The 14232-nt window shown below is 50.2% G+C and overlaps 1 pseudogene across 1 annotated transcript; it reads left to right on the top strand.

Annotated features, from left to right (window-relative positions):
* The first annotated feature begins 3660 nt into the window (after positions 1–3660).
* On the top strand, positions 3661–13242 carry Atp6v0c-ps1 (ATPase H+ transporting V0 subunit C, pseudogene 1; annotated as a pseudogene). Its single transcript, XR_015631312.1, has 2 exons — positions 3661–3855; positions 12468–13242. The product of XR_015631312.1 is annotated as an ATPase H+ transporting V0 subunit C, pseudogene 1 (transcript).
* Positions 13243–14232: the final 990 nt, after the last annotated feature.

Below are 14232 nucleotides of genomic sequence, written 5' to 3'. Positions count from 1 at the left end.
TAGTGAGTTTGAGGCCAGTCTAGACTACAGCAGGCTCTATCTCAAAATCGAATAATACATAAAATAAAAATAAATAAGCCACCCAGGCAATTCCTCCTCAGCACAACAGAGTTTGAAATCCAGGACCATAAAGATAAAGACTGGTGGGAAATATTCCAGGCTAGTCCCATAAATGGGAGTTGAACTCCTCACTCAAACCATCTCAAGGCTCGGTTAACTACTTTCTCCATCTCTCTGTCTCTGTCTCTGTCTCTCTCTCTCGTTTGAAAGAGGGTCGGTGGCCTCATGCAGTCTGGCATCAGACTCACAGAGTAGATGAGGCTGGTCTTGAACCCCTGACCCTCCTGCTTCCAACCTCCAAATGCTGGAATTGAAGGCGTCCACTGCCACACAAAGCTCTCGTGCAAGTCTTCTGGATGGAACCACGTAGAAGGGAAAGTAACCTGACTGCCTTAGGCCTTGCTTTCATCTAACTCTCACTGGTTTCTGTCTAGCCTCTAGCTCAGGGTGAGTGAAGAACGCCTTCGCCCCAGCTTTCAGGGCAGGAAGCATCTCAGGATTGGTGTCAGGCTCTGTTTCCTGGGCAACCCAGCTGTCCCTTCGGATCCATACACTATCCCCAGCTCTTCAGCAACAAGCACACCCACCCAGCAGCTGCAGGAACCACCCAGCCTGGCCTGGCTGCCCCAGTGTCCCCAAGCTCAAGGAAAACGTAGCTCAACCTTTGCTTCCGTGACTGCCCCTCCTCCACCACCCCAAGAGAGACAGACCCACCGCAGCCTGAACCATGACATCTCTCCTTCTCCCTCACAAATTTGCCTAATAGGGAGAGGGTCAGGAGGACAGCCTGAATCCCCTCAAGCTCCCAACCTGTACCCCAAATCCCAGTTGTACCCCCAGCCAACAGCTCCTCCTTGGGTCACAACTCACTGAGTACCACCCACACTGTGAGTGGGACCTCATCACCACACAGCTGGCTGGACCACCTGCCTCAAGAGAGCCAAATGGAGGCAAAAGGAAGGTCAGCCATGGGGGAGGTTCTGAAGGAGAGAAAGCAGGATGAGAGGGCTGGCCAGGAAGTCTAGGATATTCTAGCTTGAAGGGATTTCAGGATTCAACTGGCGCCATCTTACCGTTTTCCAAGTTCAGAGAGGTTGGTGTCACACAGCAGACTGGCGAGCAAAACCTAATCCCTCATGCAACGTTCTGTCCACTGTCCTCCCTAGTGACAAGCACCAGGGTACCTCTGTCTAGAAAAAGGGTCAGTTTTTCTTTTCCCCTCCAATATGGAAGATCCTCTAGAGTACATCATTTAGTCAACACCCTCCACAGTGATCTGTGTTTGGGGAACAGAGAGGAAGGCACCCAAACCAGCAAGGCACCCAAACCAGTCTTTAGAGAGCGGGTGAGCTAGCTTTGAAGGATAGGCTTTACTTAGTTGAAGCCTCGATGACCCAACCCCTCATGGGAGTTGAGGAGAAGAGGGGTTGAAACACATGAAGAAGGCTGTTGAGGGGCCCTGGGCAGCTCTGGAGAGGGTTCTGTGCCTCAGCAATCCCTAAAACTTTGGCCATGACCACAGCTACAGAGGTTTGTCTCCCCTTCTGCTGTGGGACTTTGCAGTTCAAAATGTCTCCAGTGTCCAGAGGGCCCTTCAAAATACCAGAGAGTTTTCCAGGGGAGCGAGTGGGACCGGACCCACCCAACACCAGGGTTGGCTGTTACTGTGACAGAGATAATCGGAATCCTGGGGATGATCGAGGAATGGGGACTTCTGCCTGGGGTTTCCCCAGTTATGCCTCCAAATGCCACCCCTCGTCCTGCCCAGTCTCTTAGCTGAGTACTCCTTGTCTAAGGGACTCCCACACTTGCATCCCAGATTGTGTGGGCAAGGAATGAATATCAGAACTGTTTGCTAAAGGAAACTTGGTCGCCGGGTGTGGCTGCACTTGCCTTTTATCCCAGCATTCGGGAGAAAGAGGCTAGCAGATCTCTGTGAGTTCGAGACCAGCCTGTTATACAGAGTTATAGGACGGCCTTGGATGTGACACGGAGAACCTTATCATGAAAAAAATCAAAGAAGAAAAAGATGGAGAAGGAGGAAGAAGAACAGAAGGAGGAGGGGGGAAGGGGAGGGGGAGGGGGAAGGGAGGAGGGGAAGGGGGAGGGAGAGGGAGAGGGAGAGGGAGAGGGAGAGGGAGAACTGGGATGGATAAGAAGCAGGCCTATGTAATTCTGGAGGCCCGAGACCTGCCTTGAGGCATCTCCTAATCTGTATAGGAGACAGAAGCTTCTCCTTGGAAGGGAAATGCCATGTCTTCTAGACATTCCTAGTGTGAAGACAGAGACATCATGACCTCTGACCCAGGGAGCCCTACACCCATTCCTGGATTCCCAGGGGAGACAGAGGGCATTCGCACAGACGAGTGCATGTTCATGTACTTGCATGAGTTTCTAAGCTGCAAAGACACGTCTACACATCTACACGGAGTGCAGTTGAACTGAACTCACGGAACCACCTGCAGTTCTCCCTGCTGGAGGAGTGACAGAGGCGACAGGGTGCCCTAACTGCAAGGGAGCCTCCGTCCTGCCACATGAGATCTGCGTTGCTGCCTTCCCAAGCGTCGTCCCAAGATTGCTGGTGCACGCTTCCTCTGCACACTTCACAGCCTCAGGCTCAAGCGGCTTTCACATTTACATCGCATTTGTGTGTGCAACTGACCCAGCCCACGCCCAGTGAGTATGCGCTGCTCGATGGCCAGCGGCCTCAGCGACCACGGAGCATGTGGCATGCAGTCATTTAAGCTTGATGCATGGCTGCATAAACAGGCAGTGAGCATGAATGAGAAGCTTAGAGTGGCTGGGGACGAAGCCAGGGGTGGAGGGCTTATCTAACGGGTCCTGGCCATCCAGCGAAACAGCAGGATGCACAGGACAGACTATTCCAACTAGTACATGGGGAAGGAAGACTCAGGGACACGCGGTCTCACAGCTAACCCGCAGAGATGGAACCCGTGCCTGGACTTTTTTGACTTACAGCTTACGGTGCCAATTTAGACCCAAACCCAGGCCCCTGTTATCCCAGCCTACACCCAAGAGCACTGTGTCTGGCTGAGCAGATCATACACTGCAAAAACCTCCAATGTACTCCTTCAGTTGGAGCCCCAGTAGACAGCAGTTCCTGGAGCTCTTGCGACAAGAAGTCACCCTCTTGGCTGAATACAGACACCCTGCTTCCAGTCTCTTTCCTGAGCTGCTTTGTGAACACATTCAAATGCTTGAGACATGAACCCCATGCTCCCTTTCTCCACTACCCAGGGTGCCAGCCAGAAAGAGCTCTTGAAAGCAAGACAGGGTGCCCCAGGAATATACAAAATCCCTCTCAGGACCAGTAATGTCCACTGCCTCTCCCAGTAAAAGCTCTTCTGTCAGACCTGGTCACATCCCCAAGAGGACTCTCACACGTGTCCACACCTGGCCCTATGATTATCTCCCTATGGACATTAGTACACTGGGCTGGGGAGGTGCAGATGACCAGTCTCCTATCTGAGACACAACCAAGCAGGGGCCTGAGGGCTGGGGCCCACCTCTCCCAACAAAGCCCCCTCCCCCTTCACTCGTGTGCGGGGGCCCTGGCCCCACCCGGGGAACAAGGCTGGGATTAATAAGCGGCCCGGCTCCCTCCCCTAATGGGCTCCAGCTGCACAAACATTCCCAGAATTCAGAGCCGGCTCTGTCTGGGGCGGCCCAGGCCTCAGCCCCAGCATTCCTGACCCCCTCCCCCCAAGCCTGGGACAGCTGCTCCGGAACTCAGCAACTGGCTGGGGATCGAATCCCAATTCAGCTTTTCCAGAGGTAGGGGGCACTGGGATGGCTGGGGCTGCGGGTTGGGGGTGGGAGCGAGGGGAAGGGAAGAGAGAAAGAACTTTAAGGGACTCCTCTGATCCTGCTCACGGCCCCTCCCCCCCATCTCTCCCCTCCCCCAGAGCGCTGCTCTCTCAGCAGTAGGTACCAGGGGTCTGCTCAGTGTTACCTAATTTGTCTCACCAGGCAGTGCCCTTGGCTGGCACGGTCCAGAAGGAGGTAGCAGCCTGTTCTGGGAGAAAGATAAGCATCTGCCCTTGTGTTTAATAAAGAGATCCGGCTGTGTCTTCTCAGGCCCTGTGGCCAGGCAGGAACTTGTACAAACAGGTTCTTATCAAGAAGGAGAAAGAGGCCCAGGACGCAGTTCATTTGTAAAGTGCTTGCCTAACTGTGCAGAAGGCCTGGGTTTAACACTCCCACCCTCAACCCCACAAAAGAGGGTGGGGAGGTGCTCGGGGAGCTGTAGTTTGGGGACCCAATGGTAAGTCCTAATACAGTCATAGGTATACTGTATTGATGATATACAATTATCAATAGACCTGTCTTCTTTCCACCTCTGGAGTCAGGGTGTGAAGAAGTTGTACATCTGTCCTGGGCCTGTTGCCCAAAGTTATGCCAGCTGTAGACAACGGTGAGGTCCATCTGAGGAGTTGGGGGACCGAATAGGGACCAATGGAAGTACAGGCGTGTGTGCGTGTGTGTGTGTGTGTGTGTGTAGCTGCTCACACATTCCATAAACGAGTCAAGTGCACATTCACCAGGAAGGTTGCCTGTTGCCTATTGTCCCCGTTAGGGTTTTATTGCTGTGAAGAGACACCATGGCCGCAGCAACTCTTATAAAGGGAAACGTTTACGTAAGGCTGGCTTACAGTTCAGAGGTTTAGTCCATTATTGTCATGGTGGGAAGCATGGCAGCATCAGGCAAACATGTGCTGGAGAAGGAGCTGAGAGCTCTACGTCTGGATCCGCAGGCAGCAGGAAGAGAGAGGGACAGTGGACCTGGCTTGAGCTTCTGAAACTTCAAAGCCCACCCCCCTGTGACACAATTCCATCAGCAAGGCCACACCCCCCAATAATGCTGCTTCCCATGAGTCTGTGGAGGCCATTTTCATTCAAACCACCACACCCATTACCCCAAATTATGAGTCCCTACCACTCTATGCTAGAGGAAGGAAGGGTGGGAAGAGAAGGGATGGACTGGGATGGGAAAGGGGGAGGGGCACTGGCAAAGTGTTGTGGGATGAAGAGGGTGCCACTGCCCTGAAGGTCAGAAACGGACCTGCCTTCTTCAGCTCAGTCAAGACACACCATTTCCCTAACCTTGGCCTCAGTCTCATTATCTTGAATATGGGAAAGTTGCTAAGAGTCTCTCCTGAGTCCCTCCTTTGACTCCATTGTGACAAGAGTTGAGAAGGGGACATAAGAAAGATCCTTCATCTCCTCAGATCTACAAGAAATAGGTCTGTGAAGGAGCCTCCAACAAGAGCAATCCACAGGGACTAACGTAGAGGGTCCCCAGGTATCCACAGTCCTTGGAGGGAATTCAGAGAAGGGGGAAGATCTCTGCCCAGGGAGCCCCAGACTGCCTAGAAGCCTTGTACATGAGGACAGAAAAAGGCGGTTCTTCCACTGGCTGAGTTGGCAGCGGTCCTGGTTTAGGGGAGGGGAGGGCAACTTGGTCAGAGAGCCCAAGATCATTGACTCCTTCAGGTGCATACAACAAGCAAATCCATTCCTCTTCTGGCCTCGGCTGGGGAATGGAGGGCAGGGATGGGGAACCTCTCAGAATCTTCACTCCCATCAATCACACTACCCTTTCGTCTCACTTCCTCTTGCTTGTAAGCTCAGCCATTTCTCCATGATGACACAGAAGTGTGTGGTTCTCTTGGGTCCTTAACTCACGGTTGCCTATCTCCAGTACCACTCTACCACCAGCCTCGGAAACAGCTCCTGGAGCGAGAAGATAGGTGTGACCTTCTTCCCATAAATGGAGAAACCAGGGAACTTGGATGGGAATCAGAACTCAGGAAATGGAGCCTGCTTAGGATTCTGTCCAGTGAGCCTCACTTAGCCGTGCATCTCTGGCATTTAGTAAACAGCTACTTGGTATGGAACCCTGTATTAGAGACAGGGAGCTCCCCGGCTTGGTGGCCAACATCTTTAATCCTACCCCTGAGGAGACACAGGCAAGAAGATCTTGGTGAGTTAAGAGAAGAGCCTCTTAACTGGCTCACATGATGGCTCACAGCCATCTGTCATGGGATCTGATGCCTTCTTCTCCTGTGTCTGAAGACAGCGACAGTGTACTCACATACATAAAATAAATAAAATCTTAGAGAAAGAGAGAGAGAGAGAGAGAACAGCCTGGTCTACATATTAGTTTTCAGGATAACACAGTAAGACCCTGTCTCAAAAAGGAAAGAGAGAAAAGAAAGAAAGAAAGAAAGAAAGATAGAAAGAGAGAGAGAGAGAGAGAGAAAGAAAGAAAGAAAGAAAGAAAGAAAGAAAGAAAGAAAGAAACAGAGAGAGAAAGAAAGAAGAGAAATGCAAAGGAAATGCATATTCCCAGGAGTCTGAAGTCAGGAGAAATAGAATAATTTCCCCTAAACTGAAGGTAGGAAACAAGCAGAGGCTGACCCAAGGCAGCCATAATCCACATGCAATTGGATTACAGAGCATTTATGGGACACAAGAGAAACAACAGACCAAGCCCTCAACCCTCCTGCAGAGAAGCTCCAGATTACAGAGATGAGGCAGTGCACAGGGACCCTGGAAACAATGGGCCTCTTGCTCCTTTCTCTTTTAGTTTCCCATTCAGTGACAGTCTGCCCCCTAAACGGAGAGGCTTAAAACAATAGCCATTTTTAAAATTTGCCTGCAATTCTGCAATTTAAGCCCAGTACACTGTAAGCAGCTCTCAGCATCCTATGGTGTGGCTGGATTGATTCCTGCAGCTCTGGGGCACCCAATCTGACACCATGAATGTCAGGGGGCTTCATTGGGGTGCTGGAAGAGACAGCTGTGTGGACTGCTCTTTCCCTAAGCAGTCACATCGCCCAGGGTACCTCTCCCTGTGCCATTGCTACAGTTGGTTTTTGGGGACTGGGTATGGAACTCGGGGTCTCCTGCATGTTGGTAAGCTCTCTGCCACTGAATCACATCTTCAGACCCCCCCTCCCTCTTTCTATGTAGCCTTTCCCTCATTCAGCGAAGCTAGACTTCTCTTTCATCAATGACTCCCAAGAAGGCAGAAGTAAAATTTGCCAGTACTTGGGGCTGGAGAGGTAGCTCAGTGGTTAAGAGCTTTGGCTGGTCCTGAGTTCAATTCCCAGCAACCACATGGTGGCTCACAACCATCTGTAATGGGATCTGAGGCTCTTTTCTGGAACACAGGTGTATATGCAGATAGAGCACTCATACACATAAAATAAATTTTATAAAATATTTGCCAGGACTCTTTCCTGGATCTGAGCCGTCAAGGTATTGGTTTAGCTATATGTTGTCCATCAAAGCAAACCACAAGCCCCCATAAAATTCAAGGTAAGAGACAATGCTGATAGGGAAGCCACAGGTGATGGCGGTAGCTGTCCAGAACATGGCATTTCTGGTAACTGACTCTGCTTCCCTTGGCTTGCCAACAGGCACTGCCATCCTCCCCATGTAACCCTCCCCTCTCCATAGTCAGAGTCCAACAAGCCCCCAAGTCCTCCTAGAGTCTCTCCAGTTACACAGTCACACATTCTGGCTCTGCTGGCTCGGTACTTGGTACTTGGTATCTCACTGTCAGTTTGATTGGGTGGACAGTATCTACCTCAGGTGATACACTGTATCTGTGAGTGTTTGCAGAGGAGGGAAGACCAATCCTGAATACAGGAGGTACAGTTCATTGGAGGAGCTTCCTGACTGAATAATGGACAGCACCAGCGTTCCTCTCTCTCTGCTCCCTGGCAGTGGATGCAACAGGGCCAGCTGCTTCCCACTCCTGTTGTCATACAGTCCACACCATCAGTGACTATATTCCTCAAACTGTGGACCAAAAGCCCTTCCTCTGTTAAGTTGCTTTTTTGGGAGGTATGTTGTCACAGCGATAAGAAAACTAACCAGCAGGCCATGGTGGCACATTCCCTTAGGTCCATCACTTGGGGGGCACAGGCAATCCGATCTCTATGAGTTCAAAGCCAGCCTGGTCTACAGAGTGAGTTCCAGGGTTATAAAAAGAGGCCCTGTCACCAAAACAGCAAAATAAAATAAGTAATTAATGCCTAACCAGAGTGGGTAATGGGTCGCTAAAAGGTCTCCATTCTAATTCTTGCTTTCCACTGGGCCAGAGTGACGATCCCACATCCTTTACCTACAGAGAGTTTGGTGGCTGGGAGACAGGAGAGAAATGGAGATTTGTATTGCTTATGTGCCCCCCCCCAAATTTTTTTTTATTTAATGTGTATGTATGGACTGCCTATATGTATATCAATGTTCCTTGCATGCAGTACCTGAGGAGGCCAGAAGAGGGCGAAAGATGCCATCCCCTGGACCTATAGAGATGGTTGTGAGCTGCCATGTGGATGCTGGGAACCAAACCTGGGGCCTCTGATGAGCAGCCAGCCCTCTTAGCAGCGGGGGTATCTCTCCAGCCTCTCATTATGTGCCCTTGTAACGCATGTGTACCTTTCTGAAAACTAGAATGCTTTAAAAATTGACCTAGAGGGAGCTGGAGAGATGATTCAACAGTTGAGAGTCCTGGCTGCTCTCCCAAAGGACTTGGGTTCAGTTTCCAGCACCCACATGGTAGCTCACAACTGTCTGTAACTCCAGCTCCAGCGGATCTGACACCATCCCACAGACATCTTGCAGGCATATATAAATAAACAACAACAAAACTATTTTTAAAAAGTTGACCTAAAAAAAAGTTGACCTAGAATCAAATTTAATTAATAAATAAAATTCTCATTGCTTCCTTCTTGGACTAAGAGCTCCTTGGCCTTGGTTCATGGCTCCCTGGTGGATGAAGTTCAGAGTCTGGCTTGAATCTTGAGTTTTCTCCACAGGGTGATGTGTTATTAAAGCAGTGGTTCTCAGCCTTCCTAATGCTGAAACCCTTTAATATAGCTCCTCAGGTTGTGGTAATCCCAACCATAAAATTATTTTTGATGCTTCTTCATAACTGTAATTTTGCTGCTGTCATGAATTTTAATATAAATATCTGAGATGCAGGGTATCTGATAAGTGACCCCTGTGAAACAGTCATTCAAGGGCTTGTGACCCACAGGTTGAGAACCTCTGTGTTCAAGGCTTCATCCTCAGCCTGGAGTTATGGGGAGCTGGCAGATCCGATTAGAGGTGAGGCTTTGTGGGAGGTTTTCCAATTATGGGATGTCTTTCACATCCAATCATGAGGAAAGCCATTTTCTTCCACCAGGCTCTCCTTGCTGTGCTATACTGCCTCTCCACAGGCCCCAAAACAACCGGGTGGCCAGATACAGTGATGCTTGCCTGTAATCTCAGCACTGGGGAGGCAGAAGCAAGTGAATCAGTGAGTTCGAGGCCAGCCTGGTCTACATAGTGAGTTCCAAGACAGCCAGGAATACACAGGGAGGCCCTGTCTCAAAAACAAAGGCTGGAGAGACAGCTCGATAGTTAAGGCCATTTATTATTCTTACAGAGGACCCAGGTTTGGTTCTCAGCACCCAGATGGTGGTTCACAATCATCCATAGCTAGTCCAGGGGATCCTACACCCTTTTCTCAGCTCCATGGGCACCAGGCATCCAGGAGGTGCCGCTGAACTCTCTGTGTCTCTGTGTCTGTCTGTGTCTGTGCCTGTGACTGTGACTGTGTCTGTGCTGTGCCTGTACCTGTACCTGTGATGACTGTCTCTGTGTGTGTGTGTGTGTGTGTGTGTGTGTGTGTGTGTGTGTGTCTGTTGCGGTAAAAATTTTAAAAAGGAGCGTTTTCTATCACTTCCTGCGAGCCAGATCCACTCCGTCCAGCTGCTACTCTGTCGCTCGATCTGCAAGCCGCCCTCTCCCAGCTGTCTCCCTTTTAGCTGCCCTCTTTGCGTGGTCCTTTAGGCATTAGTCACCATCACACACACACACACACACACACACACACACACACACACACACCTTGTTCTGCGGGCCCTGCACATTCTCACTCCACAAGGGCAACAGAACCAGATCCACACGCTCCAACTGCCTCTCAGCCATTTCTTTCACACACTGTCCTCTTCAGCCCGGCAGAATCAGAGTTCCAGAAACTTGTAATTTAGCAATTAGTTTCACATGGTAAATTCTCAATCCACAATTCATCCACACAATAAATCTGCTGCCAATTGATAAAGTTATAAACCGCCCACCTAGACAAGATAAAATCCATCTAGTTCACTTAAATCTGAACCATCCCCCTCCATAGACTCCTTCTTGATCTCTCTCCTTCCTCCTCTCTTTCGCCTTACAAGAATTTTGTCCCCACCGTACTCTCTACTGTCCAATCATGTGTTGCCTTGACATCAACCTACATGTGTCTGTCTGTCTGTCTGTCTTTTATAGTACTGGGAGTTGGACCTAGGTCCTTGTTCACATCAGACGTTAAGTGCTCTGCCACCCTAAGTGTTACATCTCCAACCCTTTTCTTCTATTTGAGAGAAGGACCCACTGAGCGGTCAGGGCTGGCCTTGACCTCCGCTCTGTGGCCATGTCAGGTCCTACACCGCCTCACCTTATTCTCTGAGTTGCTAGGATACCAGTATGTATCACCAGGCCCAGCTAACCTTTTCTCTTCATAAGTTGACTGTCTCGGGTGTTATAGTAACCAAAAGCTGACTGACACAGACACCTTCTTAGGACTTAGAAGACCCTGCAAAGTCTGCCCCACCTGGTCCTGCAGACATTTTTCCCATTGTTGACCTCTGTGCTCAGCCAAACGGAACTCCTTTGAGCTTTTTGTAGCTCCTTGAAAGCACATCCTCTCTCCTGCCTTGTAGCTTTTGCACAAGTGGCTGCTTACACTCATCATCCCTCAGATCTCCCTTTAGATGTCCTTTCTTCCGGGAAGTCTTCCATGGTCCATAAAGTTGGGATCTAACTCATCTACACAATTCCCACATCACCTTTGACATCCCCGGGTGTGTGTGGCCGTGTGTTTCCCCCCGTAAGCTTGAAGGGTCACGAGGAAGTGGGCTGTGGTTTCATAGGACTTCACAATCTGGACCCGTGAGTCACATAACATGTCTACTGTGTTCAGTTGGTCAAAGTAGACCAAGGGAAGGAGACATGGCCCTTCTATATGACTGTTCTACCTTTATTTTGCATGTGGCAGAGGTAGGGAATGGCACATGTACGCCATGACTTTCCCGTGAAGGTCAGAGGACAGTCTGTGGGAGGTGGCTCTCTCCTTCCCCCATGTAGATCCTGGGATCAAGCTCAGTTTATCAGGTTTGGTGACAAGTGCCTGCCTTTACCCACAGGGCCATCTTGCCAGCCTCCTCTCAGCTCTTTGACATAAGGTGCCCCAGGCTGGCCTTAACTCATTATATAGTAGCTGAGGATGGCCATGATTGAACTCCTGGTCTTCTCATCCAGAATCCTAAATTCTGGATTACAGTGATGCACCAACAGCCGGGTAACACCACCTCTTTTTTTTTTTTTTTTAACCTCTAAAAGAAGTTTTCTGTATGAATTCTAGAAGGTTGCCAATGAAATCCACACCCACTCTTTCTCTGAGAGAGAATAAGATTCTCCTGAGACTTACGGGAAAGCAGTGTCCTCCCTTCCCTAGGGTAAGCACATACAAACCCACACATATACAGCTAAGCCCACCTTGAACACGTGGTCACACGGTGAGAGCTGCTACACACGTGGAACTAAGTGTGCCCCCAGCCTCGGTCAAATCTCAGGTAAGGAGCACCCAGAGTCCTCCCCCAGAGTTCTTGTCCAGGATGTGAATTTGTTGAGCATTCTTCCTTCTCCTGGCGTTAGCAGAGGGTCGGCGGGGCTGGGATCCAGTCCCCCATTGACAGGGAGAGAAGGCGTGGATCCAGCCTTGCCCATGTGTGCCTTTGACATGTGGACGTGGGTGTAACTTTTCCCGGGTCTGTTTAAAAAGAAAATTGTAGTTTTTGACTCAACTTTTTGTTATTTTAAGGGGCTGGAGGGATGGCTCAGAGATTAAGAGCACTGACTGCTCTTCCAAGAGGTCCTGAGTTCAAATCCCAGCAACCACATGGTGGCTCACAACCATCTGTAATGGGATCTGATGCCCTCTTCTGGTGTGTCTGAAGACAGCTACAGTGTGCCCACATAAATAAAATAAATAAAATCTTTTTTAAAATTGAGATTTTAAAATGTATACTTTCATTTCACTTTATGTATATAAATGTTTTGTCTGTGTACCAAGTGTGTGCAGTGCCCTCAGAGGCCAGAGGAGAGCCTGGTTCCTGGAACTGGAGTGGGCAGCTATGTGGGTGCTGAAAATCCATCCAAGGTCCTTGGGATGAGCAGTCAGTGCTCTTAACCACTGAACATCTCTCCAGCCTGCGTGTACTTTTTTTTTTTAAAGATTCATTTTTTTATATATGTGTCTAAGTGTATTTTGCACATTCATACAGGCATCTGAGAAAACCGGAAGAGAATCACTGTCGCATAAGCCGCTTTGAGAACCTTCGTTCGTCTGCTCGCTCTCTCTCCTGTCGACCTAGCCCGCCGCTGCCTGCAGAGCTTGCCCTCACCCCGCTTGCAGACATGGCTGACATCAAGAACACCCCCGAATATTCTTCGTTTTTTCGGTGTCATGGGCGCCTCGTACGCCATGGTCTTCAGCGCCATGGGAGCTGCCTATGGCACAGCCAAGAGTGGCACTGACATCGCAGCCGTGCGGGTCATGAGGCCAGAGCTGATCATAAAGTCCATCATCCCAGTGGTTATGGCTGGGATCATCGCCATCCACGGCCTGGTGGTGGCAGTACTTAGCGATAACTCCCTAACTGATGGCATCACCCTCTACAGGAGTTTTCTTCAACTGGGCGCTGGCCCGAGTGTGGGGCTGAGTGGCCTGGCTGCTGGCTTCACCATTGGCATCGTCGGAGATGCTGGTGTCCGGGGCACTGCCCAGCAGCCTTGACTGTTCGTGGGCGTGATCCTAATCCTCATCTTTGCGGAGGTGCTTGGCCTCTACGGTTTCATCGTGGCCCTAATCCTTCCCACAAAGTGGTCTTCTTCCACCACCGGTCACAGGATAGGATGTAAAGATCACCCCCTCCTCATTCCAGCAGGAACAGCCTGACACATGCGCGAGCAGCTGCCCCCTCAGTAGTTGGTCTTGTAAATGTGCGCCGTCCTAGTGCCCATTGTCTGTTGCCCCGCCTTGCCCCTCCTGCCCCGTGCTGTGGACATCTGGACCCACTCATCTCCCACCCAGGCCCCTGACCAGTGACGATGTCAGCCTCTGGTCACCCCACCCATCGCCCTAGAGTGCGCCTTGTGTATAAGAATGAATTAGAGTTGTCATTTTTCTCTTCAACTGGATGTTTATTTATAAAAGATTTGACCTATTCATGGGTCTATGGAGCAGCCCTGTCTCCCAACTCTACAGTAACCATTCGTAGACTGTTGCCTTGTGGGGTTCCTGTTGGCTGAGACTGCTGGATGGAACCACCCTGCCCCCAGCCCTGAACAGCCAGGGTGGAGGGTAGAGCGTTCCTTAGAGCTGGCTCCCAGCTGTGTCCAACAAAAATTGAAAAAAAAAGGAAAGAAAGAAAACCAGAAGAGGATGTTGGGTCCTATGGAGCTGGGGTTACAGGTGCCAAACTCAGGTCCTCTGCAAGAACAATTGCTCTTGACTGCAGAGTCACCTCTTAGTAGCACTGCTGTGACTGCTTCTCTTCCTCCCAGATAGGAAAGTCTCCCAAATAGGAAAGGCCCAATGTCGCGCTGTAGAGGTGTGGCTAGAAGACTCACAGTCGGGGCTGGGGATTTAGCTCAGTGGTAGAGCACTTACCTAGGAAGCGCGAGGCCCTGGGTTCGGTCCCCAGCTCCGAAAAAAAAAAAAAAAAAACCAAAAAAAAAAAAAAAAAAAGAAGAAGACTCACAGTCAAATCCTCACACCCTAAGAGAACAGGCTAAAATATTCCAAAAGGCCTCTCCAGTGTGGGGCAAAATGGTTTCGAGCCCTCATGCCTTAGTTGAAATAGTCCGTGAACACACACCTGTTTTTGCTGGGGTGAGAGTCAGAGAGTCAGAGTCTGCCGGGAAAACTGAGACCTGGGCCTCGGCCAGCACCTTCCCGGAAGATGACCGGCAGCTGAACTGAGGCAGGGCAGATTCGGCTGAGAATGAGGACCAGGATTCTTCACCCTTGAACGTAGCAACAAGTCC

This window comes from Rattus norvegicus, chromosome 10, assembly GCF_021556685.1.
Source record: "Rattus norvegicus strain SHRSP/BbbUtx chromosome 10, alternate assembly SHRSP_T2T, whole genome shotgun sequence".
In the NCBI taxonomy this organism is placed as follows: Eukaryota; Metazoa; Chordata; class Mammalia; order Rodentia; family Muridae; genus Rattus; species Rattus norvegicus.
Note: the sequence above shows the minus strand (reverse complement) of the source record. Positions and strands in the feature narration are given on the sequence as shown.